Source organism: Phasianus colchicus, chromosome Z (assembly GCF_987193195.1).
Source record: "Phasianus colchicus chromosome Z, bPhaCol1.hap1.1, whole genome shotgun sequence".
Classification (NCBI taxonomy): Eukaryota; Metazoa; Chordata; class Aves; order Galliformes; family Phasianidae; genus Phasianus; species Phasianus colchicus.
The window spans coordinates 83,742,540-83,768,675 of NC_143476.1; the positions used below are offsets into that span (position 1 = coordinate 83,742,540).

General features: G+C 50.0%; 1 protein-coding gene across 4 annotated transcripts in view; it reads right to left on the reverse strand.

Moving 5' to 3' along the window:
* Window positions 1–26,136, reverse strand: part of CNTFR (ciliary neurotrophic factor receptor) — a 169,019-nt gene that overhangs the window by 107,626 nt on the left and 35,257 nt on the right. For 3 of the 4 annotated variants that reach the window (XM_090130557.1, XM_090130558.1, XM_090130559.1), the window contains one exon: window positions 15,673–15,783. The exons of the other annotated variant lie outside the window; for it this stretch is intronic. The gene's annotated coding sequence lies outside the window, so the exon portion shown is untranslated. The remainder of the gene's footprint in view (window positions 1–15,672; window positions 15,784–26,136) is intronic. 4 annotated transcript variants of the gene reach the window in all.

Sequence of the window (26,136 nt, forward strand, 5' to 3'; positions counted from 1 at the left end):
CACAACTCAGTGCAGCATCCCAGGAGGGGTCCAGCATCCAGTTGGCTGCTCAGGAGGAATGCAAGGCCCCAGTCCAGGAAAGCACATGCTGATCTTTCAGCACCCGAGTCCTCCTGACCCCTGTCATCTAGAGGAAACTAACTTCAGATGGTGAGGGAGAGAGGAAGGGAGAATTATCCGCAGTAGAGCCGGGAGGGAGGGGAATGGGATGCCTCAGGGCTGGAGGTCACACAGGAAAGCACCATGAACGTGAAGCTGAGTGCTGGCAGGTCTCAGCCCAGCCCCTAAAAGGCCTTCCCTGGTGCTGCAGGCAGGAAAGGAACAGCAATCTCCCCTTGTGGGTTTGCTCCAGTCCGTGTGGCAGCTTCCAGCCCCCGGAGGGTGAAAGGGCTCTGTGACCTCCCCTCTCAGAATGCAGGGAAAAACCTGATTTGTGCTGTTTTGCCTCCTCACACTGCCCAGCACAGGCCATAGAAGCAGTCTAGAGAGACTCCGCAGCACAGAGAGATAGAAGGATTTATAATCCTGTATTTTTTAGAGGTGGGACCCTGTGAGAACTCTAAATATTTGTTTCCCCAGCCTCCCCACAAACTGTTTTCTCCCAAGTTTTGTATTCTTTCAACCAACATTTATTTTTGGAAAAATAAACCAGAACAAATGGCAGTAAATGCAGAGGGACTGCTGGGAGAGCTCTGGTTCCCAGTGAGAACCTCCTGACACCACCGAAACCCCAATCCTGTTCCTCCACCATGGGAGATGGGGACAGCGGTGACAGTGGGGTCCTGGGCTGGTGGTGACTTCTCATTACACGCAGCAATTGGATCCATATGGGTAGAAAGGATGGGGAGCAGGGAATACACAACAAGGAGACTGAATTCAACTGCTGTCGGGCAAGGACTGAGGATGCTATTTTAGGATGAGGTACTGAGCACATCAGCAATTCTGCACCCACAGCCTTGCAAAATGCTAGCATTGAGGGTACTCACATCACAGGAGGGCACGGATCATATTTTCAAGTGTCAGCCTGGAGAATCCTACTCTCCCTCGCCAAACAGGAGCTTGCAATGGATGAGAATCTTTAGCAATCAATGCTGATGGAAAAAACAACCTAAATATTTAAGACAATCAGAAGAATAAAAATAAAGAGTGGCACCTGCAACATACTATTTCCTGCCTGACATCAGGAGCATCATCTCCACATGATTCAGCAACAAAACCACTGCAGCAATCACATCAGCTGTACTTCTCCAAACCATTCTGCAAGCTGTGGGCACATCTTCTGATACAAAATATGTAAAAGGGTCAGCTCAAGATGATGACAACTGAAAAACCTAACACCTAAGAACACAAACTCTTCACTCAACTGCAAATTCAGCCACAGAGACATGGCCAACCCAAAATCTCAATACCAAATGAGACAGGAGGTGATGGTCACCCCACCACAGTTAAGCATGTCTTTGTGTTACCTCACATCCCTAATGGTATTTCCTAGGCTGTTTTCTCACCCTGGACTGCATGAAGTTTACAGAAAAAGACAAATACACTGCAGCCACTACCTCGAATCAGCCCTTCTGGCTATAATTCAAATGATAGCAACTGCGTTTACTTCCTGAAAGGGTAAGAGAAGTCAGAGCAAGGGAAACAAACCATGCAGAAAAGAAATGGGTAGGCAAAAAAATAAAGGCAACGAACAAACAGCAAGTACATTCTTAGGACTGATTTCAGGAGACAGTTCTGACAACCTACATTTCACATCAAAGGCAGGGATTGTCCCTCACCAGACCTGAACAGCCCTGCCCTGGTGCCATGTCTTCTTCCTCGTACCACTTTGGTGCTCACAGTCCCAAAAGCCACCCAAATTGGCCTGGGGCTCACCAGGTGTGGGACAGCTCCATCCAACCATGCCACTTCCCAAGAGGGGATGTGCCATCCCATTGGTGACACGCACCTGAAGCTGTTTTCAACACCAGACAATCACTCCAAACCAGCCCCCAAACTTTTCCTTAATCCTAGCAGAACAGTGGGTTAAAGTCCCAATTACAGAAGTGGAAACACAGTTACCCAAGAGAAAAATAAACCAATTACAAAAAAAGCCCAAAACACAATTCCAGATTATATTTAACACTCAAATTCCTCCTTAATTGCTCCAGTGTTTCAGCCAGTTTGCAGGGGAGGAGCAGGGAATGGCAAATTAGCTCCCCCTCAGGGCTGCATCCCTCTGGGGATCTTTCCGAATTTACATTCCCATTGTGTTCTTTAATTAGTGCATTCCTTCAGCTTTTCTGAGAGTCCCAACACTTCCAGGGATGTGGCAGTACTTTATAAATAATACAGGAATATTCACTGCATTCGTGCTGTGCTCCTCCCAGCATTCTGATGGCTGTCAGCTTTCCTGGGGACCACACATGGTCCAGAGCAGCCCACCATCATCTGCCCCAGATCTGTTTTTTGAGGGAATCTCACTCACCTCCTCTTCCTCCTTCTTCTTTCCAATTGCTCTGACCTGATTGTGTCCCCATCACATGGTTCCCATGCTGGGATGGCACTCTGAAAGAAGGTCCCATGACTCTTTGCCCCACAGCTTGAGCACATCAAGCTTGACCATAGCAGCATCACGCCACGTACCAAGACATGGGCAATGCCTTCCAGCCTGAGCCTTCTGCTGGGGAAAAACTATGGGGACAAAAAATGTGGAATGTATTTAGACTTTAGCAAATCATCCAGCCACTGCCCACAAAAGCGGTGCAGGCAGAAACCAGAACCACTCATTACGCAAAGTGGTGGGAAAGCCTCCAGCACCTCCGGGCATGCGGAGTTCCCCCCAAATAGCCCTAAAAAACTGAATGGGAACAAAGTCCAAAGGAAAGGAAAGACAGCACGGTTGCGCATGGCAGGCTCCAAACCATCATTTTCCCAAGCCTCATTAGGGATGATTTATGAAGGCTGACACCATCGTTAACCTCTGACCACGTCCCACTGCCTGCAGGGCATTTCGCAACCTGCCCGCACTGTCCAGCAGCACGGCAGTGGATGACTGCAGCTCTATCTGTCCCCTCTGCACAGCCGGGTGTGATGAAGGGAGCTCACTGCATCACCTTACATGTGGCAACATGGCCAGGGGTACCGTGCAGTGCTGGCTTGGGGGACAAACCCCACAGACTTGGCACAGGCACTGGGCAGTAATAACTCACCATTTGCGATCTCATCTGGTTCTGACACGTCCATTATTCAAAGGCATTTGGCAAAGACCTTGGGCAACTAATTTCCAATGTCTGGGTCAGTTCACAAGCTTATGAATTCCCAAACTGCCCTCTGTTCGTGCTCATAGCCAACCACTGAATAGGATTTTGGCTTATTTCAAGGGAGCTAGTGTTTTCTTAAAACACCTGCTCTCAAAGCCTGCAAAATCCCATGGATTTCCATCCCCATTTAAGGAACCTATCTAGTCCTCCTGTAGGTTGGACTAAAGTGAAAACTCAACTAGTCCGCAATGACACATGCTGACAGCACACAAACCTCAGTATTGAAGAGTGGGAAAATTTCCCATCTTTTAGCAATTCCAGTTTCACAAGTGATCTTGTGCCATTGGAGACCCTGAGCCACGGATGGATGCCTCTGTTCTCCTTTTCCAGTAACTGAGGAGCATAAAAGTGGCAGAGAAGAAGCAGCTCCTACTTTGGGACCATCCCAGGTCCTCCCACTGAACATCTATGTTCTTCCCCTCTCAGTAGGGGTCCAAGGATGCGTCTAGCCGCCTCCACTTCCAGTCAGTCCCGAGCCCCATGGCAGTGCTGCATGGCCACGCTTGCTTGGCCAGATGACAACTGGTCCCACTGCCACCGAGTGCTCGCAGCTCTTAGAAACCACCTGGCATCACGTTCCCTTTCGGAGAAGGAGAGGGAGATGCACATGTGGGAATAGGAGATGGGGGTTTGTTCGAGACAGCTCTGCGCTTTTGGCAGGACTCGAGGGCATTTGTTTTGAAGCTGTGTTTACATGCCTTTGATCAGACGTGTTTAACTTTTCTGGTGCGTGACAGCAGCAAAACAAGTTTGATACATGGATAATGAAACACATTGTGCGTCTGTACATGTAAACGGCTATAACAAGGCTGCGCACATCAGCAACTCAAGCTGGAGGCGGAGGGGGGGAGAGGGAGATGGGGGAAGATGCATCACGATGATGCCAAGGCGTTAAGAAAAAGCACTAACCCAGCAACAACAGCTCAATTGCAGCTGTGGGGTTGGCCAAGTGGAGCATGCCCCAAGAAGCAAAACTCTTCCCAGCATCATAGGGAGCTCCTCCTTACCAGCTATAACCCAGGCAGGGGCACCATAAAGGGCTCTCATTTCAGCACTGCCTGAGGACACTGCTATCAAGCTGTCCCAGCTGTGAGGTCCTCAGCAGCTCCTGAAGCCAGAGCTGCCTTTGAGAAATGCTGGCAGTCAAAACCAGCAAGCAAAAAAGGAAAAAGCGCTCTCAGAGATACTCCTAAAATAGCCTCTCCCTGAAATGCTATGGCACACCTGGCACAATTATCAAGGACGTTCTTGCATATGTTTAGACCAACTGGACCGCTAAACACCCTGCCGGCATTTCAAGCCTCGTAAGGCACTAAAAGCTTCCTCCCAGCATGCCAGCAAAGTGCAGAGCGCTGCTGGCTTCCTCCAGAGCAGCAGGACAGCACCGGAGCCATGTGCACAGCCGTAAGCGAGGGAGCATTTCCCAGCACTGCAATTCAATGCCACACTCTGAATGGCCAGCACTGATGGTGGCACGGGGCAAAGCCCTCAGCAGAGACACTGAGCTGCTCCTGCTAAGCAGTGTGGAGGTGACTGTCCCATTTTGGAGGCTAAAGGGCAGCAGAGGAGCACGGATGCTGAGCACGCATCACCACCAGCCTCTGCTTAAAAGCAGACCTGGGCATGTTAAATTTACTAGTGCAAATGCAGGCAGCGAGACTTTATAATACAGTCCCATGCTGACCATGCTTCAAGATGAGAGATGCCACCATTTCTCCGTGCTTAGCACAGCAAATGACTGGAGCATGCTGGCACAAGAGGTTTCCTAATGGCATGCCACCTCACTACACAACCTGTCAAGCCGACGCAGGCTTATGCGGTGGAGCACAGTTGGCAATAGAGGGGGAAGTGAATACTCAGCTGTGATAAATATTTAACGTGCTTTTAGTCCTGAAGAAGTGTAGCACTGAGGCCATCATCCTGTAAGTGAAAACCAAGGCTGATTAATGGGGGAAGGTACTCCCATTTATGGGAGGTTAGGATCAATCCCAATTCTCAGCTATTTGTTGAATCTTTAATGCTCTTTTTCGAGAGCAGAGTTCTTTGGTGAAGGGCAGCATCCTAATAAGGCTGCTTTAACGGCACGGATGTTAAGAGGGTATAAATAAAAGCCCTGTGAAAAAATAAACAGTGAGATGAAAAGGAAGGTTTTGCATGGTCACTGCATTTGTATGGCTTGAAAAAACAGCTCTGAGAAGGTCCCTTCTTCACTGGACGGTGGATTTGTCTCTTTCACAGCCTTTCCTGCCATCACAGAGTCCAGAGTCATTCCCAGGCCGGAAGAAATGGCTGCCCATGAAGTCAGAAAAGCTTCCCAACTTTCAGCAACCACTGTGTTTGCAGAGGCGAAGCAGCTGAGTGGCTGTAATAAGTGTGCCATCCCTGTAAAAAGCTTCCAACTGGGTCCCTGCATTTCCAGATCAACAGCTGCTCTTTGATCTTTCACCTCCCTCATTTCCCACTGGAAAGGTCTCCCCTGCCTCCTCCACACCTCAGCCTCCTCTCAGTTCAGCAGACTCATCTCCTCATGCCCAAACCATTTCCCCCTCCAAGAGCAGAGATCCCATGCTGTCAGCCACCTCAATGGCTAAGATCAATCCGCTCTCTCTGCACTGATATGTCTCAACTACATCCCCTCCCTCACGGTCTCCAGCACCCACTCTCTTCTCTACTGAACAGATATCCTTCATTTGACAGGCACTGCCCATGGGTGTATCTGTGACAGCACTCCTTACCCAACACAAGGCAGCACGGCAGGACAACTGTTCTCCAAGGCTGCTAAATGGGCCCAGGTGAGCAGAGGAAGAGTAAGGTGGTCTTCATCGTCATGGATAGGAGCCTGTTTTTGTTCATACCACATAATGCAAAAAAATCCAGTGGCGCAAGGCTGAGCTGAGCCCTTGATCTCCCTCAGCCCTGAGAAGGTAAAGACAGTGTCATGGGTCACTCCCACAGTCCCAAGCCAATAAAGAAAGCCAGAAGCCAAGCCTCATCTCCTTCATCAGCAGCACCTCAGACATGAGTCCATTGTGTTGTGGGGAGAAGTACCCGCACAGCAACACGCATATCTGTGCCAAGCATCTGTCACTCTCCCCATGACACATGGCTTCATGCCCTACCAGCACATCCCTCACCTCCTGCCATGCAGCATCCACCTGCTGCTGTGTGCACAGCAAATACATCCTTCCCACTGCACTCCAGGTTGGGCACTGGGATCAAACAGAATCTGAAAGCCAATTCCACTGTCAGCACTCTTCCTCATCCAGCCTTGTTAAGAGTGACCAGGAGCTGAGATGTTGGACAGAGCCTCTGCTACAGGCTAACCAGCAGGTTGTCTTTGGTCCCCCTGATTCCAGCAGAATGCATAGAAGAAGGAATGCTCTCCTGCATCCCACCAGCTGGCTGACAGGAGCTGATGTGCAAACTGCCAGCATTAGAGGAAGAATCAGCACTGGAGAGAAGCAAAAAGTATCCTGAGGGGGACAGGATTACATCAAATTCCCCTGCAGGGCTCCACATTCCAGCTGCCAAGCCAGACGGATTGACCGCACGGCTATGGGGTGCTCCCAGCACAGAGAAGGCACAACCAAGCCCAACCCTCAGCCAAACATCCCAGGTGCTCTGGCTTCCCTCCCCAGATAAGGAGACCCTTTTGCAGACCTAAGCATACACGAGGGTGATGGAAACAGGGCTGCTGTTGTTTACAGGCTGCTGGCAATGGTGCTGGGCACCCCACATCCCTCCCCCAGCCAGGAGCCAGCTCCAAGAAAGGAAATTACACGAGCCAGAAGGTTTGATGGAATGAGCCCATTGGGCGGCTTGAAGATAGCTATTAATGGAGAGCTTTCTCTAATTGCTTTTGTATAATCTGGGGCTGCTAGGCGGAACTGGGTAATAAATGAAATCCAATTACATTTTCTCTCAGTATTTATTTTATTAAGTAGAATTCATCAGCTGATGAAGGGCCCCTCGAGGTAATGGCTCATGACCTAGTGGAAGGCACTTTTTTTTATTATTATTATTATTATTTTCCCCACTTGGGGAAGCAGATAATTCAGTTCCCCAGCAAAGGCAGGCTGCTCCCCCTGCAACCTTACCATGTGGGGTGGGGGTCACCATGCAGGATGTGCACAGCACCCACGCTGTTCCTCCAAGCAGTGTCCCTGTTCCTACTGCTGGAGCGCCAGCAAGCAGCCACAACCAGCTTAAACAGAAATGGATCATCAGTACACAGCTTTCATGGTGGGTGATGCTGCAGGGATTATTCCTACTGGGCATGGAGTGCCCTCTCTGTCTATGCCTGCCCTGGAGGCTGCAGATTTTGGGGACAGCACTGTTTCCCTTGGATCAGTGTGCAGCAGAGGACAGTGTTCTAACTTACAAACTTTGGGCTCAAGAGGACACATTTGGCTACCGTCAAACAGGCTGCAAGCACCAGAAACTCGTATCCACCAAACACATCCTCACACCAGCACATCCATAAGGACCAGCTTCACACCACGCTGCAACAACAAACATGAACCTGAAACACCCTCAAGCATCTGTCTTGCGTGCACGTGCCTGCTGCCAGCAGGTAAGGGACACTGGGGACACTTGGTACTGGCACCACCATGATGTGCTCCAGCTCCTGAGCACAGCTTGAAGGAAGGCGCTGCTGGAGCACAGAAACTAAATGTGGGCACATGGATCCTTCACTGGGGATGGAGCAGCAGCAAAACCAAGCACAGCAGAAGTCAGGAGAAGAGCACAAGGTCTCTGCTTGGCAAACAGAGTTCCAGACAACAACTCCATGGGACTGGGGTGGCCACCACGGTGCAAGTCCATTCCTCCTCTTCAGCCATGCGGAAATTTGGCTGCTTTCCATCCCATCTTCTCACCCAGGTACCAACTGCTGCTCTCCCAAATCCAGCGCCAGCAGCAGCAGCAGCAGCAGCTCACCCGGCTCTCATTGCCATCTTGTCATACAAGCCATTCATCACCCGCCAGTGAGCGCTCGTTACAGACGACAGACTCCAGCCTCCATTAATTAATGGGAAATACTTAGAGAGGCATACACACATGCACAAATCTGTCTGAGCGATTTCCTATGGCACCTATCGCGGGCACAAGCAGGTGCTGCGGCAGAGGTAGAGAGCCACAGCCGGGCGCTAAACAAAGAAACATCAATGCAACAAGAGAAAAACATGGCATGGAGGTGGCTTATTTTTTTCTGGAGTGAGTATGAAGTGCCCCACAGCAGCCCAACGTAGCTCAGCCTGCACCAAACACAGCCTTCGCACCGCGAGTTGAGCGGAAAACAGATGAAGTCAGAGCTGACGGCGAGCTGTGCGAGCAGTGCCACGTTTCCCCGCGCTGCGGCAGAAGCAGAGGGCGAGGAATGAAAGGGTTTCAGAGGGATCTTCTGAAGCTTGTCTGGCTTTTTGATTTTGGAAGAAAACCTAAAACCGATTTGAAATGAGATCTAAACATCGTGTCAAAACCTGGCGCTTGATCTTTTTCACAAGTGGGCTTTCACTTTCTTCAGTTGAGGCTATTTGCCAAACACAACACAGAAACACAAGCTATTCCTGTTAATCTGAAGCTATTTTTCACCAAATATGTGATTCATCTGAAACCTTTCTGCCCAGCTCTGCTTTAGTAGCAGCTATCTGCTACATCGCCCAGGCAGGATTTATGCTCAAATGAGCATTTGTGAGCAACAGTCAGATGGGATTCATAGAGAAACGTATCATCAATAAATCTGTCAATCACTTCTCCTGCTCTCAGCACGGGTCTGAAGCCTCGAGTAAATACTCAGCACTTTGTCAACCTTTACCCCAGCAAAGTCTGGGTAAGAGACCTCAGGACTTAGCCTATTGATTGCTTACCATTGTTTGTGATGCCCTGTGTACGTTAGAGATGCTCCCTTCAAGCAAGATTAAATACCTGGCTTATGGCAATGGGATTCAAGAGAAATCATTATTATTTTTTTTTGACTAGCAGAGGAACACGCACATCAAATTGCCCCATTGCCCATGGTGGTGCCAGGGCCAGGCGAACACTGTTTTGCACCCATGCTTGCTCCCCACTGGGCTGTCACAGCACGTCCCAAGGCTGTGGACCACACTTCTGCGTGCTAAAAGCAGTTCTGTCTCTGCACCTCTCAGCTCCTCCAGTAATGTTTTGTTGCAATAACAATGGAGTGACAGCTTCCCGGCAGCTCTGAGTAGCATCCCCAGCTCAAAGGCAGCCTTAATACCTCACTGCTCCCGCGCCTTTCAGTTCTTACATTTGTTTGAAGTTAAGCTGATCTAACTTGGGCGACTGGGCGCAGACAGAGTCGCTCAACCAGAGCGCATCGCAGAGGAGCTGCAACAGGCACTCAGCAGTGCTGACACCTCCCTGGCCAGGGGATGATGCTCACTACCCATTCTCCCCAGGCAACACTTAGACACATTAAGACAGACAGAAGTGCCCATCCTGGCCCACCTAAGGGGACATCTGGGATGTTCCCCATCCTGCAATCACGCAGCTAGAAAACCCAGCACTCATTCCTCCAGCAGAGCGTCTCCCAGGAGCATTTCCTTCCCTCCACCACTTGCATAGAAAATCAGCACACCTTCAGTCTTCAAATCTGGGACAGACACCCAGGCCAAGCCAGAAGACAGCCCAATCGTCCCTGCAGCACAGATGTCAAGAGCCAGAAAGCAAGCAGAGAAAAACTGACCACAAAAAACTTTCACATGGGAGTCCCTGCACTGACTAGGTTTGCCTGGAAAGGCTGCGAATGCAGCACTGATGAGGGGATAACTGCCCTTAGGTTTGTCAAAGCAAGGTCTGCTGCCCACCATGCAGAAGCCAGGTGTGTTTGCTCCACATAACACATCACGTTTTTGCTGATTGCTGATGAGAAGTCAGGAGCAGGGACACCCTGCTGCAGGACACCCCCCACAGCTGCTGCAGACTGAGCACTGCTTGGGATGGAAGATGCTTCAAAGGGAAATGAAGTCTCACTTTCTAAGGATGCTTTGCCCTCAAGGTACCACCAAGCAGCCCCAGCATGCAAAATAACTATCCCTCTGCAACTAAAAACCCACAGTTCATACCGCAAAAAGGCCGCCTGCAGGTGCACATCACATCACCAGGGCACAGGATGGGCTCACAGCCTGCAAACCCTGACATGTGCCCAACCGCCAGTTGCTCCGCAGCTGCACGGCACCGTCAGCGTGGGCACACGTGTGCGAGGTGGCACGCCAATTCCCCAGCCCTCACCCACACAGCTCGCTGCAGCGCGGGCAGATTTCTGACGCACGCTCGCCTCCCGCCTTGCTTTATTTCTGCCTCGTGCCCGACCTCCCCCTCTCCTCTGAGTACTTCTCCCGCTGCCGTTTGTTCCTGTCCTTTACAGCCCTGCCTGCTGTCACTCGTGTAACCTTGCCTGTTTGGTAATTTGTGGCAATAAAGTGTCACGGTGGGGAAAAAATACTGCATCCCAGCGGCATATAAATCTCTGATCCATAAATTGTGCAGGCCCCACGTGCGTTGCCCCTCCTTTTTTATGTAAGTGCTACGATTTAGGGCAAGGGGAAGAAAAAGAGCGAGCAATGTGATCTCAGTGAAGGGCAGCGCTGAGCCAAACTTGTTAGAGGCTGTTACACCAAGCCTAGCGTGTGCTGCTAATTGCCCTGGAGCAGAGTGGTGTCCCAGCTGCCTGGAACCATCCTGCTGTTAGAAAGAAAGAAGGTCCCCACTGGCACCCCTTCCCCATTGGAAAGGACACAGGGTAATGCAGCAGGTGCCTGCCTTGCACACAGCTTTGGCTCACAGGGCAGCTCCCACCCCACATACACCCCACATCTGCCCTAGGGGGCAGAGCATCGGGCATCCATCGTCGCAGTTTTCCTGGAGCCAAGACCCACAGCGGCTGTAATGCAATCTGGTGAGCATATAGTATTTCAGAGGGAGTGCTGTCCCCGTTACTGACGGTTGTTTCTTTTAATTGGAAAACACTGTTTGGCTCCATTAGAGCCCTCATTTACTGAATGATTGCCACGGTCATGCTGTAGCTCAGCAGTAAAAAGCCATCCCCAGCACTGCTGCTGCCTCTTGGCTGAGCCACATCTCCTGTGCCTCACCCTGCAAGCCATCCCCCTCACAGCCCTTGGCACGTTAGGATCTCACCTGCCACCCATCATATAGAATAGCAGAAAGGCTTGCATTAAAGCCTCCTCCTGACACTGACATCTTTTTGGACATCCATGGCCCACCTGCGCAGCTAAGTATCATGCCTGTGAATACAAACAAGCTGGGGAATGCACATTCACTAGACAGATAGCTTGAGAAAGTGTCATCACCAGTTGAAAGCCTATATGTGGTTTTGTTACAAAGGTATCCACTTCCTGGCTTGCCCACTAGTCAGAGGAATATATGGGCAGAGCAAAGTGGCTGAAGCTGAGCGGAGAGCAAGGGATGCTCAGAGCACTCTGCAAAAACTGTGTAGATGAACACATTACGGGGGGCAGAAATCTTCCTGCTCCCTGGCTCAGGAATGAGGCATCCTGTAAAGGAAAGGATGTGTTAAAATACACAGTCAGGTTTGGTCCCCTAAACCTGCCTGCAGGCACCTCCCTCCCTCCTGCAGCCCCAGGCCACTGAAGCATTTGCTTTGAAAACTCCAGCCCACCACCACAACTGGTCTTGGGAGCCCCAGTAACAAGCTGTTAGAGAAAATTCAGCAGAGGTCACCAAAATGAATGGGGGAGTTGTGGAGAAGACTGAGCTGGGCTCTCTGCAGCAGTGTGTGACAAGACGATGAGAGGCAGCGTGCTGGAGCTGAAAGAAAAGGCTCCCACTGGATGCAAGGAGAAACTTCTGCCTATCCTGAGGGCCAGCTGGAGGAGTGGCCCAGACACTTGCACTCACTGAAGATGTACATGGACATGCACTGCAAGACCTAACTTGGGCTCAGGAGCCACTCCTGACATTGAGGCTGAATGGCTTGCACCTATTCAAGTGCTCTATGTGTTTCTTGATGAGGGATGTAGGCTTTTACATGAAATGGAATGGCACTGGCCACACTAACTAACTAACCAGTAGGAAAAACCTCTTTCCTGAGCCAGAATCCCAAGGGGCAGAGGATGGAGACCTTCACAGCCCACACTTGACCTGACACAGCTCTGGTGACAGTTCTGCTCTGAACTACAGACCTCCAAGGTCCATGTGGGTCTGCAGCAACGCAAGGAGATGAGATCACTGGTCACACCCTACTTTTGATCACAGAGCACCTCGAGGCCTCGCAACCATACTCTTCTTGCCATCTGAAAGGCAGGTCCCTCCTTCTGAACAAGGACAAAGCCCTCGAGCAAATGAGCCGCCATCACCGGCTGTGCCTGGAGGGATCCGTCTCAGACAGAAGGTAGGACAGATTTCTCTTCAGGCCCTCATAAACACTGCTAAATGCTCAAAAACTGCATAAACAAGTGACAGCACCAGAGCTCTGGCAAGACATCTGTCCATCTATAAATAGCGCTCAGCCGCCTGTCCTTATCGCAGGGCTTTGATGCGTTCGGGGAGAGCATTTTTTTTCCCCGTCTCTTCCAAGTCCCAGGCAGCACAGATAATGGGCTTGCATCGATCCAGCTCAAGTATTACTAAACTTCCTACTATCGTGGCAGCGCGCCAGCCTCAAAGAGGACAAGAGAACATGTGTCTGTTCAGAGCCAACCACAAGGAGCAGGCAGAAAATTGCTTTAGACTTAAAAAAAAAAAAAAAAAGAAAGAAAGAAAGAAAAAAAAACAGGTGCTTTTTGCAGATTTGTAGATCAATCTACAATGTATTTTAGAGGTTTAAAAAAAGTCAATAGAAACAAGATATATCATTGCTGCACAAGAGCCTGAGAAGTCGTATTTCTATTTATGCTTCTGTGAGCACTGCACTGTGGGCTTGCCTTCCTGCTGCTCCCTGCTGAGGTCCTGCATTGGTTCTCCGGCAGCAAAGATGGGGCCAGAGGATCTGCTTTCACCAACCCTTTGTCTGTACCTGGAGCTGGTTGGGGTCTGATGCACCTTAAATGCATCACAGCTGCACCCTGCTTTCTCTGCAGCCACATAGACATGGGCAGCTGCACCAGCACACTGATCTCCCACCAACTGGTGCTCACAAACCCACCTGGGTTTCCTGGGATGCTCCTGGGTTTGGGTGTTGCTGAGATGGTCCCATAGTGACCACTGCCCCAGCCAATGCTGCTGTCCAGGGGACCCTCCTGGCAAAACATTGTGTACATAATGCAACTCGTATATGCCCACAGTGCCCTGATCTCCAGAACAGCACGGAGCAATGCCCAGCCCACTGCAGTCCCCAGGAATTCATCCCTCCTATGGACATGTCTGCCATGTACCTACCACTCCTCTAGCACCATGGTGGCACAGCTTGCAGAAGCCTTAGTACTTCTTAGACCTCCTTGCAAGCCCTTCAGCTCCACCACAGAGCTCTACAGCATATTCTGCGCTTTTCTCCCTTGCTTTTATTATTATTAAATGAGCCACACGACGTGCCTTATTAAACCAGACCTAAATCATGCCTGCCCCTCCCTAGATTCTGTGTAATGCATCAGCCATTAAACATGCAATTAGTCTGCATTCACAAATCCATGCGCTGCTCACAGCGGGACCGCTTGCCTCCGCTGCTGCCTAACGAGCCTCCAGGCAGCAAGTCCCACTGGATCTGGCCACAGCCGTTCCTGAGGCACAAACAGCCTTCCCTTTCAGAGAAAGAAGGATAATATGTGCACCTGGACCCCTGAAGTTGGTGGTGTATCATTGACGTGCAGGGAGAGCTGTGGGATGCCCAGCTTGAATTGCCCCACAGCCAAGCCTGGACCATGGGAAATAGGAAAGGCTGCAGCCTCCAACCCTTCCTACAGCCTGAAACACGTGCTAAAACACAAACACCTTCCCCACATCCCACCTGACCCCAAACCTGCGCCACTCCATCCACTTCCCATTCCTCTGCCAGGCTTGAGCTGCTCCAGCAGCACATCAGCAGGGTTGGGCTTTTATTCCTGCACTGCAGCATACGAGCAGGCGCCAGGGGACATATCATTCAGCAAAGTCAAGGAAGCAACAAGCAGCGTTAACCATTAGCATGTGTGTACGGAGACCCCTAATAAACTCTCTTTTCCCTTGCTCCTGTCTGCTTTGCTCTGGGCCACTAAATCCAATTCGGCAGAGCTCAGAGCTTGTAACGAAGCTGCAACACATTTGTCAGATCCCCGACTAGACCCATGGCTAATTTTACAATGCTAATTTATCTCACCATATTATATCGCTTTCATTTCATCCCCCCGGATCCCATTACTGCCAGCGTACCTTGTAGCCAGCGTGTAACAGTAATTGGTATTATTAGCGACGTACCCTCCTTGTGCTGTTCTCTATTTGCAGAGCTGCAAGGAGAACTGTTGCTGGGTAGAGGATGAGGAGGGATGGGAAGGGGTCCTTACTCCACACCGTCCCACAGATGCCACCCCCAGGCAGTGCTGATGGCAGTTTTGCTGCTGCAGACCAATGTGCCCCACCAGGTGCTGCCCACTCCTGTGGTCTCTCACCTTGAGCTACATCCAGTGCCTGCACCCAGCCTCAAGTGCACTTGCAGGGTGCATTTCTGTCCTTGCCTGGTGCTCAGGGGACAATGATTAGGTCAGTGCAGACTGAAAGAGGCTGCAAAACATCCCTGGGAAATGGGCTGCACGGGAGAGAGCAGTAGAAGCAGGCAGTGAGAATCCCTGACACCTGATGTCTTGTTGAAGTTTCACCTCTTTGGTGCAAGTGATTGCTTTTCCAAGATCAGCGTAATTAAAACCACGCAATTTTTGCTAAGTGGGAGGCTGTGCTAGTCAAACAGTGACAATTCTCATTTAAGATGTCCTTGCTTGGCAGTTAGGGACCCGTTAAAAATTTAATTCACCACTTCCATTTTCCAAACCCAGCAGCAGCAAGCATTGGCTTTCCCAACCTCTAGCAAGTCTCAGCATGGCCTGTATGTCCAAACAAGGCAGTACCATCACCACTCTTTCTTTGCTCAAGTAGAGTCCCTGTGGCTTAGGAAGTGACCCTAGACTTCTCCAAAAACGATGTTAGATTATCATAACCCATAAAAGGCATGAATAGAAAATCTGACAACCTTTTGACCAGTGTTGGCAGCCATGGTGTTTTCCTAAGGGGACGCAGCCCTACAGCATCAGTGGGACAGAGATGGGCACAAGATAGATGCTGTATCCCATGTGCAGGAAGGGTGAACAGAAAGAACTCATTTAATAATAATAAAAGAATTGATGCTTAGAACATGGGAACTGAGGGCAAGGCAGGTAAGTGAGCACTTCAGTACATTTCTCACCTCTCCACCGGTCCTGAATCCTGGGGGCGTCCCCTATTTATCATCAAAGTCTCTGGGATTCTTCTGGTTGCTCACGATCGGCTGAACCCCGTCGCTCGGATCTGGGAGTTTCTTCAACAAAGCAGAAGAGACAGTCTGTCAGGTTATCTGGTGCAGCACTGCGCTTGCTTCAAGCACAAGCAATGAACAAGGGAGGGGGATCTGTTTCCCAGCCCTGGCAGCCAGGGGTGACACAAAGCTTGTTCGGATGTACAGCCCTCCCGAAGGAGCATCCCAGTCCAGCCCCAGAGCATGCATCTGCTTAATTATTTTGATTTAGAGACATGAAACAGGAGAGGGGGAAAAAATACAGCAGCTTGGGGCATCTCTAATCATCCTTCAAGACAGCAATAGTCGCCATCCAAAATAACGTAGCAGGACCAAAATGTCAGCCCAGCATCCTGGCACGTGCCCACAGGTCTTGTGCTGCATAAGCCCTAACCCAGCAGGGCCTTACACACGGTTCCACTGTACACCAAGGGAAGGAAAGAAGCACACACAGTTTTGTGGTACAGGTTCCCAGGACTACAAATGTGTGAGAGATGCTGTGTGATGTGCTGCCCACCGAGGCAGTGTCTGGGGCATTCGGTGCCTTTGGTTACAGCTGCAAACACACTTTTCGTGTTAGACAAACAAATTATCAGCACTCATTATCTAGCTCTTGTGGCTGAGCTTCTTTGGTTCCCTCCCTCCTTTTTAAGCGCTTTGAGAAGATTAAAAAAATAAAAAAAAAAGTACAATGGTTCTGCATTATTAAATATGAAAAATAGAAGGAGCCAAACTCCACTGGCAAGAGGAGAGCCTCAGTGCCGCTCTTGGGGAGACGTTTTCCCACGGGCGACTGCAAGCCTGGAACACGATGTGCTTTAATTAGCACCTGAGCTGATGAGCTCCATCCCAACCCTCTGCAGGACCCCATCCAAACACTGCACAAACCCAAACTGCAGATCCTGCCCACCCCCATCTGCCTGCAAAACCCAAACAAACAAATAATCCTCCCTGCCCCCATCCCCCTCCCAATAAAAAAAAGGAACTCCACTGGGCGCCTGATTGAGAAACGCTCATTTGCAAAGTGCTGGGAAATAATTAAAAAGTTTTCCCAGAGCTTAAAAGGAGGGCAATGGACCGTTTGTCACACTGGCAGCGCGTGGCGTACCACAATTTATCATGCTTGTCAGGTGTCAGACACCAGGAAATTCAACTCCGGCTGCCCCGAGCCGAACACCCGCAACGCCCCATCACTCACAAGCCGCCCCACTGGGCACCCCAGGCTGACAGGGTGTGCAAGGAGAGGAGGGCTCCTTCCACCAAGCTCCTTCGCTCTGCAATGACAACGATGCGGTTGTTTTGTTGTTGTTATTTTAGGGGGGGGAGAGTTTAAGCCACAGATGGAGCAGAGCAGAGGAAGGCAGGGCAAAGCGAGCGGTGAGGATGCTCTGTTACAACCAGGAACCCTTGGCTGAGGGGTGTCCTTGGGACCTGCTCACACCATGAGGATGGGCACAGAATCACAGAACTGTTTGAGCTGCAAAGGGCCCTCAAAGGTCCAACTCTCCTTCACGAACAGGGACACCTACAGCCTGATCTGGTGCTCAAAGTCCCCAAAGCCTGACCTTGGTGTCTCCGGGATATCACTGAGCTCTCTTCTGTTGGGACAAGCCACCTCTGGTACAGATCCCAGAGCCTCACCTTCTCCTCTTTACTTCTCAAGAACTCAAACTGAGGACCAACTTAGGTTTTGGAGGAACTCAGCAGGTGTGTCCAGAGCAGGTGTGCACCTGAAGGATCTAACTCAGGGCAACCTGCAGGAAGTGAGTATCAGTGAGCTGAACTTCCTGGAAAACAGGAGGCAGCTCTGACCACAGCACAGGCAGGTTTGTGTAGGGTACAAAGGGCAGCACAAGCTCCACAGGAGGGTTTGCAGCAGCCTTGAGCTCCTTGAAAGCACCCTAGACTCAAGGTCCCAAGTGGACGCATTATCAAGGTGACACTTGCTGGACAGGATCTGGCAGGGCTGTCCCCACAACATGCTCTTATTTTGGACACTTCCATAAATACATGCTGAATTAGGAGGATGCAATGCAAAAGAACTGGTGGTTTAGCCAGGTCACTCCTGAAAAACCTTGAAAGCAGCACTTGTTGCATGTCCCTGTACCTCCCAGACAATCAGTGGAGCTAAGGTAGAGGGATATCCTGGACAATTCTTGCTAATGCTAATACTAATACTAATGCTGGGGGGGGAAGTCTTCTCTCTAATCACCATCATATAAAAACTGTATGGATCAGGGATCAACGAATTCTTTGCACCAACAGGAGAGCCCCATAGCCTCCCATCAGTGAAGCACACCTTGCATCAGTCGAACCATGGGCTTGGCAGTCCTGCATGCTCAAAGCATCGAAGGTCCTGCTGGGAGCAGAGCTGCAAGCAGCGCCTCTGCACACAGACTATATGCACCCCTGACAGCAATCTGCCCTGGTCTCACAGTGCAAAGGTACTAGAGTTTCTTCAGCCTAACTGCAAGTTTAATCTACTTTTAAGCTATTTTTTAAGCTACAGATAAAGAAATGTCTTTTTTTCCCCAAAGCTTGTCCTGAGAGCAGCTTAAAACACTTCTTTGCTAAAAATTTCCAAAAAAGTTCAGCTGGAGGCAGGAACATGCAAAGTTTCAGTCCACATTGTTAAAGACTGGCGTAGTTTCAAGCAACTGAAGACAGTGTCTTATAATCACAAGTGTCAGGCAACCTTAATTATATTATTTCCTGAAGGAATGAGTTTTCCCTGCTGAAGTCCAGAAGTTATTAAAAAAAGTTGACCTCACTGGAACCAATCAAGATGGAGACAAGAAGCCTGTGATGGATTCTTAAGGCAGGAGAATTCATGCATTTGCATTTTGCGGAAGGGGTTCAGGTTTTTAGGACAGCTGTCCTTGTGGGAGGAAGGACACCAGCTCCAAGCAGTGGTGCATAGATATACCCTGCATCCAGCTCAGAGATCTTCATACTGCCAAGACTTGCAACTTCTTATCCCCATCAGTGTGCTGTCATCTGCCGTTCTACGTGCAGAGACCCCATCCCACCCTCCCCAGCTGCGCCATCGCTTCCCAGGAGCTGGCTAAGAGGATGAAGCATGTCAGGAGGCAGAATAACTGAAACTGGAATATTAAAGCTGGGGCATTCCTTCAAATTACTTGGAGAGTTTAGGTCACCTGTTCCCCACAAAACCCGTAACACCAATACTGTCCCCAAAAAAGCAACTCGACCCCATGGCTGAGTGGTGGGTGCAGCATCTCCAGAAGCATGCACCTGGTGCTGGCTGCTTTGGCTGTGATGTCCATGGATCCTTTTGCAACTGAGAAAAATGCTCTTTTAAAAAGTATGGAAAGTCCCAACATGAGAGAGGAAGGGCAGGCTGAGCTGGCCGATGCCCCAGTACAGAGGAGTATGGCCCAGGCTGGAGCACACCAGGGCTGGGCTGGCTCTGCAGGGCCCTCTGTTCCCAGCAGCATCATATTTGTGCATCACAGTAGCACTGCAACAGGCTGAAAGCACAAAGTCTGTCTTACCCCTCACCCTGCTCACAAGCACTGCTGAACTGAGGAGTACCCCATGCAGAAACCCAGATCCAAAGAGGGGCTGCAGAGCGGACACCATCTGCACTACAGGACCAGCCCCCTGGGCGTGCGCAGGAGCTAAATCAGATCTGTGCCTAAAAATTCAGGCACCTAAACCCACACGCAGGCACACAGAAGGAAGGCTGTGGGAAGAGCCTTGCCCAATCCAGCACTCCCTGGGTAAAGGCTACACACGGCTCCCAGGGGGGAGCGAGGCTATGAGTGACCTCATGGGTTTCTTCCACCGCTGCCCTCTCCGCTGCTGTGAGTCACAGAGCAGTGACAGGCCATTTGTCAGCACCGGTGGCATCATCGCCAATCTTATTTCTGAGCAGACATCTGACCTTGCTTGCATCCCTGAGACCCGTGTTACCGCATGGCGCGGGCAGCCTCATGACAGCTCCCAGGGGACATGAGGAGAGGCCACGGAGGTGATGGGGGATTGGGCTGTGACAAAGCCTGATCCTGACTCAGGAGGCACAGGATGAAGCCTTCAGCTGCAGGGGTGGGCAGGATGTGAAGGCTTGTCCCACTGTGCTGTCCTCCTAGCCCAAGAAGGGGTCTGCCATGCTGAGCGTGGAGCTGAGTTACAAAGAATGTGTCCTGAAAGGGAGTAGTCCAAGCAAAACCTGATTTGTTCTCATCTCAGGAGGAAAAAAAGACCTTTTTTCCTTCTTCTCATCTTGTAACCTATGTCTGTAGTATCCTGTGTTTCAGCCCAGTCTGTTGAAAGCCCTGGGTGCAACTTGGTATCAACCACTGCACCCACAGCTTCAGAGCCAGCCATGACCCAGGCTGAATGTAAACCCAGATCTACTAGAAGTTGTACCCGCATACCACAAAATAGAATCACAGCATCACAGAATCACATAATTGTTTGAGTTGGAAGGGACCATCAAAGGTCACCTGGTCCAACTCCCCTGCAATGAGGAGGGACATCGACAGCTCTAGCAGGTGCTTGGAGCCCTTCCATCCTGACCTTGGGTGTCTCCAGGGATGGGGCATCCACCACCTCACTGGGCAGTCTGTGCCAGTACCACTCCGACTGTAAAAAAACTTCTTCCTTATACCGAATTTAAATCTCCCCTTGTTTAGTTTGAAGCCATTTTCCCTTGTCCTATCAACACAGACCCTGCTGAAGAGTCTGTCCCCGTCTCTCTTACAGCCCCCATTAGATACAGACAGGCCGCCCTCAGGTCTCCTTCAGCCTTCTGTTCTCCAGGCTGCACAGCCCCAGCTCTCTCAGCCTGTCCTCGTAGGGAGCTGCTCCATCCCTGACCATTTGTGTGACCCTCCTGTGGATGAGCTCTAACAGGTCTACATCATGTTCTGAGGACTTCAACAGACACTATGCCATTGGGGGCCAGCATCCCCTTTCCCCAGGTGAGAGGACACTGACATCATACCAGCCTACCCTGCAGTTGCCACTTGGACACCTCACACAGCTCCACTCCCTGTACCTTTGGGAAGGACACTTGCTTGGTGTTGAGGAACATGCACAGGACACCTGCCTGTGGAGAGATGGCTGTGGCTGCCCAGGGAGGTGGTACAGTCACCATCCCTGGAGGTGTTCAAGAAATGTGGAGACATGGAACTGAGGGACATGGTCAGCGGGCACGGTGGGCGCAGGCTGGTGGTTGGGCTGGGTGATCTCAGTGGTCTTTTCCTTAATGACTGTGTCATTCTATGGCAGAGACAGGGCGCCCAAGCCAGTCTCGTGCTCTCTTACTTCTCCTAAGAGCAACGAATTAAAAATGACATGGGACTGGGAAAAGACAGACTCAGTTAAGATGAAGAAATCACTGCCATTAAACATCATTAGAATAATATGCCCAGAAAGCTTCATAAAAGGAGATATCATATGATTGAATGCTCTCCAGACTCTCATTTTACACAGACTCAAAACACCAACCAAGAGAGTCTTGTAAAATCCAACTCTCACAACTTTCTGAAGGCTCTTTGTGGATTTATTATTTTTTTCTTCCCGAGGAGCTTTTTGGGTTTGCAATTGAAACTACAATTCTTTTAGTTCCCGGCGGGGTGGGGGGTAGAAAATAAAAGAAAGGAAAAAAAAAAAAAAAAAAATCATTTTTCATTAAACTGAAGCAAATGGCGTTTTTGCTTGTCAAAAATATTTGACACAACTCTGACAGACTCAACCAGACATAAATAAAAGATTTAAACCCTTACGCTTCAGTGCTTAAGGAAAACCCGCTGTCAGCCCCACGCTGCAATGAGCTCTTCCCTATGGGCCGCGCTCCCCAGGCACTGCCAGCTCTATCCTGATGACAGGAGGAGGACAAACAGGGACCAGCCTCCCGCCGTCCCTTCCTACAAGCCAAACCCTGCCAGCCACGTTATCTCGCTCAGCAAACAGCCATCCCATGCTTTATTTCCTCATCCAGCCTCCTGCAGCAGCCGTGTCAGCGACGCGGCCACAGACACCGCGACAAGACGTGGAGCGGTGTCAAAACCCATTCTGAAATCCTGCTATCCTATTAAAGCCAGTGAGGCTTATCTGCATGGATTTACGCTGTTTGCCCCAATATTTAGCTACTGAGCTGACTAATCCGTGTGCATGAAAAGCCCTGGTGGCTCTGAGGCTGAGCAATCTACATCATTCATCATTTAGATTAGCCATTGTCTTAATCATCTTTAAACTACTCTATAATACATAAGGGGGATGGATGCCCTATATGCTTGGGATACGTGCAAAAAAAAAAAAAAAAAAAAAAACACACAAGAAAAAACCCAATGGGCTGAAGCTCAGAAACTTGGGCAAAAGCTGAAGTGACAGCTCCTGGTATGCTACAAGAGAAAGGAAGCTTGTTGCACCTCCTGGCTTACCTTCTCACCCTCTGCACCCCACCAGCCTTTAATTATTTCACACTTTCCTGCAGGTGCAGGTCAAGGATGAAGCCCTGTCCTGCTATGAGTGATAACTCTGCACATCGCCACAGGAGCACAAAGAACAGGCTTCCTCATGGAAAGAGAAAAGAGTTTAGGGAGAAAGGGAGCGGGTGCAACAAGACAGGAGCAAATGAGGCTTTAGTTTGTTGCTGCCAGAGCTGAGGGAGCTAATAAACAGACAGATGAGAGCTAAATTGTCTTCTGAACCTCTGTATCAGTATTCACATTACAGAGGCTGCTTCCAGCAATTCCAGCGTATTAATAATAAATGCCACATAATTACAGCAGACTTGCTTTTGTCCTCTTCCTGTTTTCTGTCAATGTCTGCTTAACCCTGTGCATCCCGCAGCCGGCTCGAGCCCCACATCTCCCTCCTTCAGGACCTCAGGGAAAGGCTGCAGGGAAAGGCTGGGTCAGGGAAAATGCCAGCCTGTAGTCATCACCCACCAAAGCTGTGTGAATCTTGACAATCTGCAAAGAATTTTGACCACTTCCAAGGGATTCTGGTCACCTCCAGTGCCTTTTGGCCATCCCCTGACCACTCCAAAGAATTTTGGCCATCTCCAATGCCCTTTGGTCAACCTTTGACCACTCTGAAGGATTCTGGCCATCTCCAGTGCCTTCTGGCCACCTTCTGACCACCCTCAAAGGATTATGGCTAACTCTAATGCCCTCTGGCTGTTCCTCAACAACCACCAATGAACCATGGCCACCCCATGACAACCCCAAACCCCAAAGATCTGCCAGCTCTCGTCCCTCTGTGTCATCTGACAATGTGAATGGTGCTGCAGGGTGAGAACAGGGAGTACGTGGGGGCTGGCCAGAGGGCACAGAGGAGCATCCCCAGAAAAAAGTAGCCAATGGAAGACACGAGAGATGACCCTCTGATCTGACACTGGGTAGAGGAGAACCAAGTCAGTGTTCCTGACCAAGTGGGCACCCTTCATGGCAGCACTGTGGCCCCTGACCCATCCAAAGAATCCCTCCTCCTAGGCAAACTGCACCAAAACGCCATGTCCTGACCATTTCTGGAGCTGATTCAAGAGATTTTAAAACCCTTTAGCACATTTTCTTGAAGATCAGAAGCACTTTATACTATCAAACTACAAATTGAGCTCTGAAACCTGCACTGCTCCCTACAGGACTGTTTCCAGGAGAACTCCTTCCTCAGTTGCATGCAAAGAACATCAGAACTCTGGAAAAGGGCCCATATTAGCCGTGCTTGTTTACAGCAGAGCACAGGTTTAATTTGCACCTTTCTGGCTCCCTCCCTCTTTTTCCAGCCCTGCAGGAGGCTGTCATGCCCCTTAACACAGCTTCAATAATAGAAAAGAGCAAATACCTCAAATGGGATTTCTGCAAGGAGAAACCAACATGCAAAGTGGATCGTTCCTGTCCTCCAGTGCAAATTAACTCAGCTCCTGCCCCAACTGCAGACCTCTCCAGGCATGACACTCACTGCACTTCAAACAAATGTCAACCATTGCAGACAAATCATTCCACACACAGAAGGAGACTCAAATGCTATGGAAACACTTGATTAAGACAGTTGAGCATTAAGAAACCTTGAAATAGGAAGAAAAAGAAAAAGCAACTTGAGCTCAGCTGCGCTGCTCACACACACCGGAAGGTGTGGATGGAGAGACATCAGACTGGCTGTCCCTCACACACCATGTCCAAACCAGGACATGCACTGCATGTCCAGCACTGCCATTCATCCTGCCACTGCTCTTCCTGTGCTCCCACAGCCACTGGCATCCACCACACGGTTTCTATGCCGTCTCCTCCACAAGGTGAAGTGTAGAAGTGCTTCTTCTTCCCTGCCCACAATGTATTCACTCTTCTGGCAGTTTTCAAAAAGGAAGCAGCAAGCAGTTGTTCAAGAAAGATGATGAAGAGAAGAACCACAGGCACAGCGCATGCAAGGGATGGAGCAAGGCACAGGGCAGGAGTCACAGAATCACAGTACCACAGAATTGTTTGAGTTGGAAGGGATCCTTAAAGGTCATCTGGTCCAATTCCCCTGCAAGATACCTACAGCTCCATCACGTGCTCAGAGCCCCTCCAGCCTGACCCTGAGCGTCTCCAGGGAGGAGGCATCCATCTCTGGGCAGCCTGTGCCAGTGCCTCACCACCATGACTGTAAAAGACTTCTTCCTTATATCTAGTCTAAATCTCTCCTCTTTCAGGTTGGAATCATTTCTCCTTATCCTATCACAGCAGACCCTGCTGAATAGTCCATCCCCTTCTTTCTTACAGCCTCCCTTAAAAAACTGAAATGGCTGCTGGACCATTCATTCACATCAAGGCTGGTCAGAATGTGACACAGGAAAGAAGGACCTACCATCATCCTGCAGGACAGTACTATGAAAACTCCTGCAGCAGATAGCTGTAGGGCACAAAGAACTCGCCTTCATCTCTGCTGGGTGGCCCTGGCCAGCAGGACTGCAGCTGCCACAGAGCAAAGAGAGAAAGGTTTGCCCCAGGTGATCAGCCAGTACTCCTGGATGCAAAGGCAGGAATCTCCCATGCAGCAGCAGTCCCCCTGCCAGGACTATTTCCTGTTCTCCAACCAACCTCCATATCAAAACCTGCCCCTAAATTTCAGAATGCTCCAGGCAGCAGCAAGCCCAAGAACAGTACTGGAGGGGTTGACCCCATGGGCTGAAAAGGGAGACAAACAAATCACTTAATTGTTCCCTGCTTGAAACACAGGTATAGCTTCACAGCCCCTGGCAATGAGAGACCCCCAAAGACAAGTGAATCCAGGTACCAGCTTCTGGTGCCCAAGTCCTGCAGGCTGCAGAGTCAGACCAGCGTGGGGATCAGTCCCCATCCGGATGGCACAGAACAATACAAGAACAGCATCTTGTAGGAGCTGCTCTCCCAAAAAAGAGGCACAATCCAATGTGATGGAGAGAGGGGCCCCATACTCAGGACCCCAGGGATGGGAGATCAGAAGGGCAGAGGCTGGAGGGGCACAGGTGCAGGGAGGTCCATGCTGAAAACTGGGGGCTGGCACAAGCTCCACAGCAGCTGATGGTGGTGAGTTGCTTATACCAATTTTTCAGTATTCTGCTACTTTCAGCTCCAGCCTGTCTCCAAACACCATGACACCTAAAGGTGTTCCTCTCCTAGCTAGTGTCAGACCCAAGCACAAACCAAGAACACACAAGAGCCAGCAATTGCCTTCAACAGACTTTTCCTATCACACAGCAACTGGGAGAGACAGCCTCTCCCAGGGCTCCCTGCTAGGTAAAATCCTCCATGCCTGAAGGAGAGGAACAGCTTCCTCACCATCACATATCAGCTGCCATAAAAGCTCTGTACAGAAAAAAAAAGCCTCCAGCATTTTGCTTCTGCAAAATGTTCTTCACAGATTCAAGCACCTTGCAAAGGATGAGAAGGAGCAAAGGAACTATTCCAGTCAAGTGAAAGCTCATACTAGAAACTCCAGAGCTGAAGAACCTGACATAAGACTTCCTGACACAAGACTCCCAACTTTGCCTTCTGGAAAATAGAATTGCCTCCTCTTAGTAATTAAATATGAAAATTAATAGATAATAATTAATAAGGGTTAATATAGCTTGAAGTACTACACACCTCTGAAGTCCATGTGAAGCTCCCAGCACTTGCTGGAGGTCTCCATCCCCTTGAACTGCTAGTGCAGGTGAGAAGTGAATAAATAAAAGTGACTCAGGTTGACAGCAAATTGTGCAGTGAAGCTCACTGGATGGTGGCAATTCAATGGAAAAGGTGCTGGAGCAAAGCATGTGTCTGGGCACCTCTGGGCTCAAAAGGGAACAAATTGAAAACCTGACAAATACCAACTCTACCTTAAACTAGCAAAAAGCTCCTCTGGAATCTTTTCCTATTCCAACACTTGAGTTAAACTGAGAAAGAT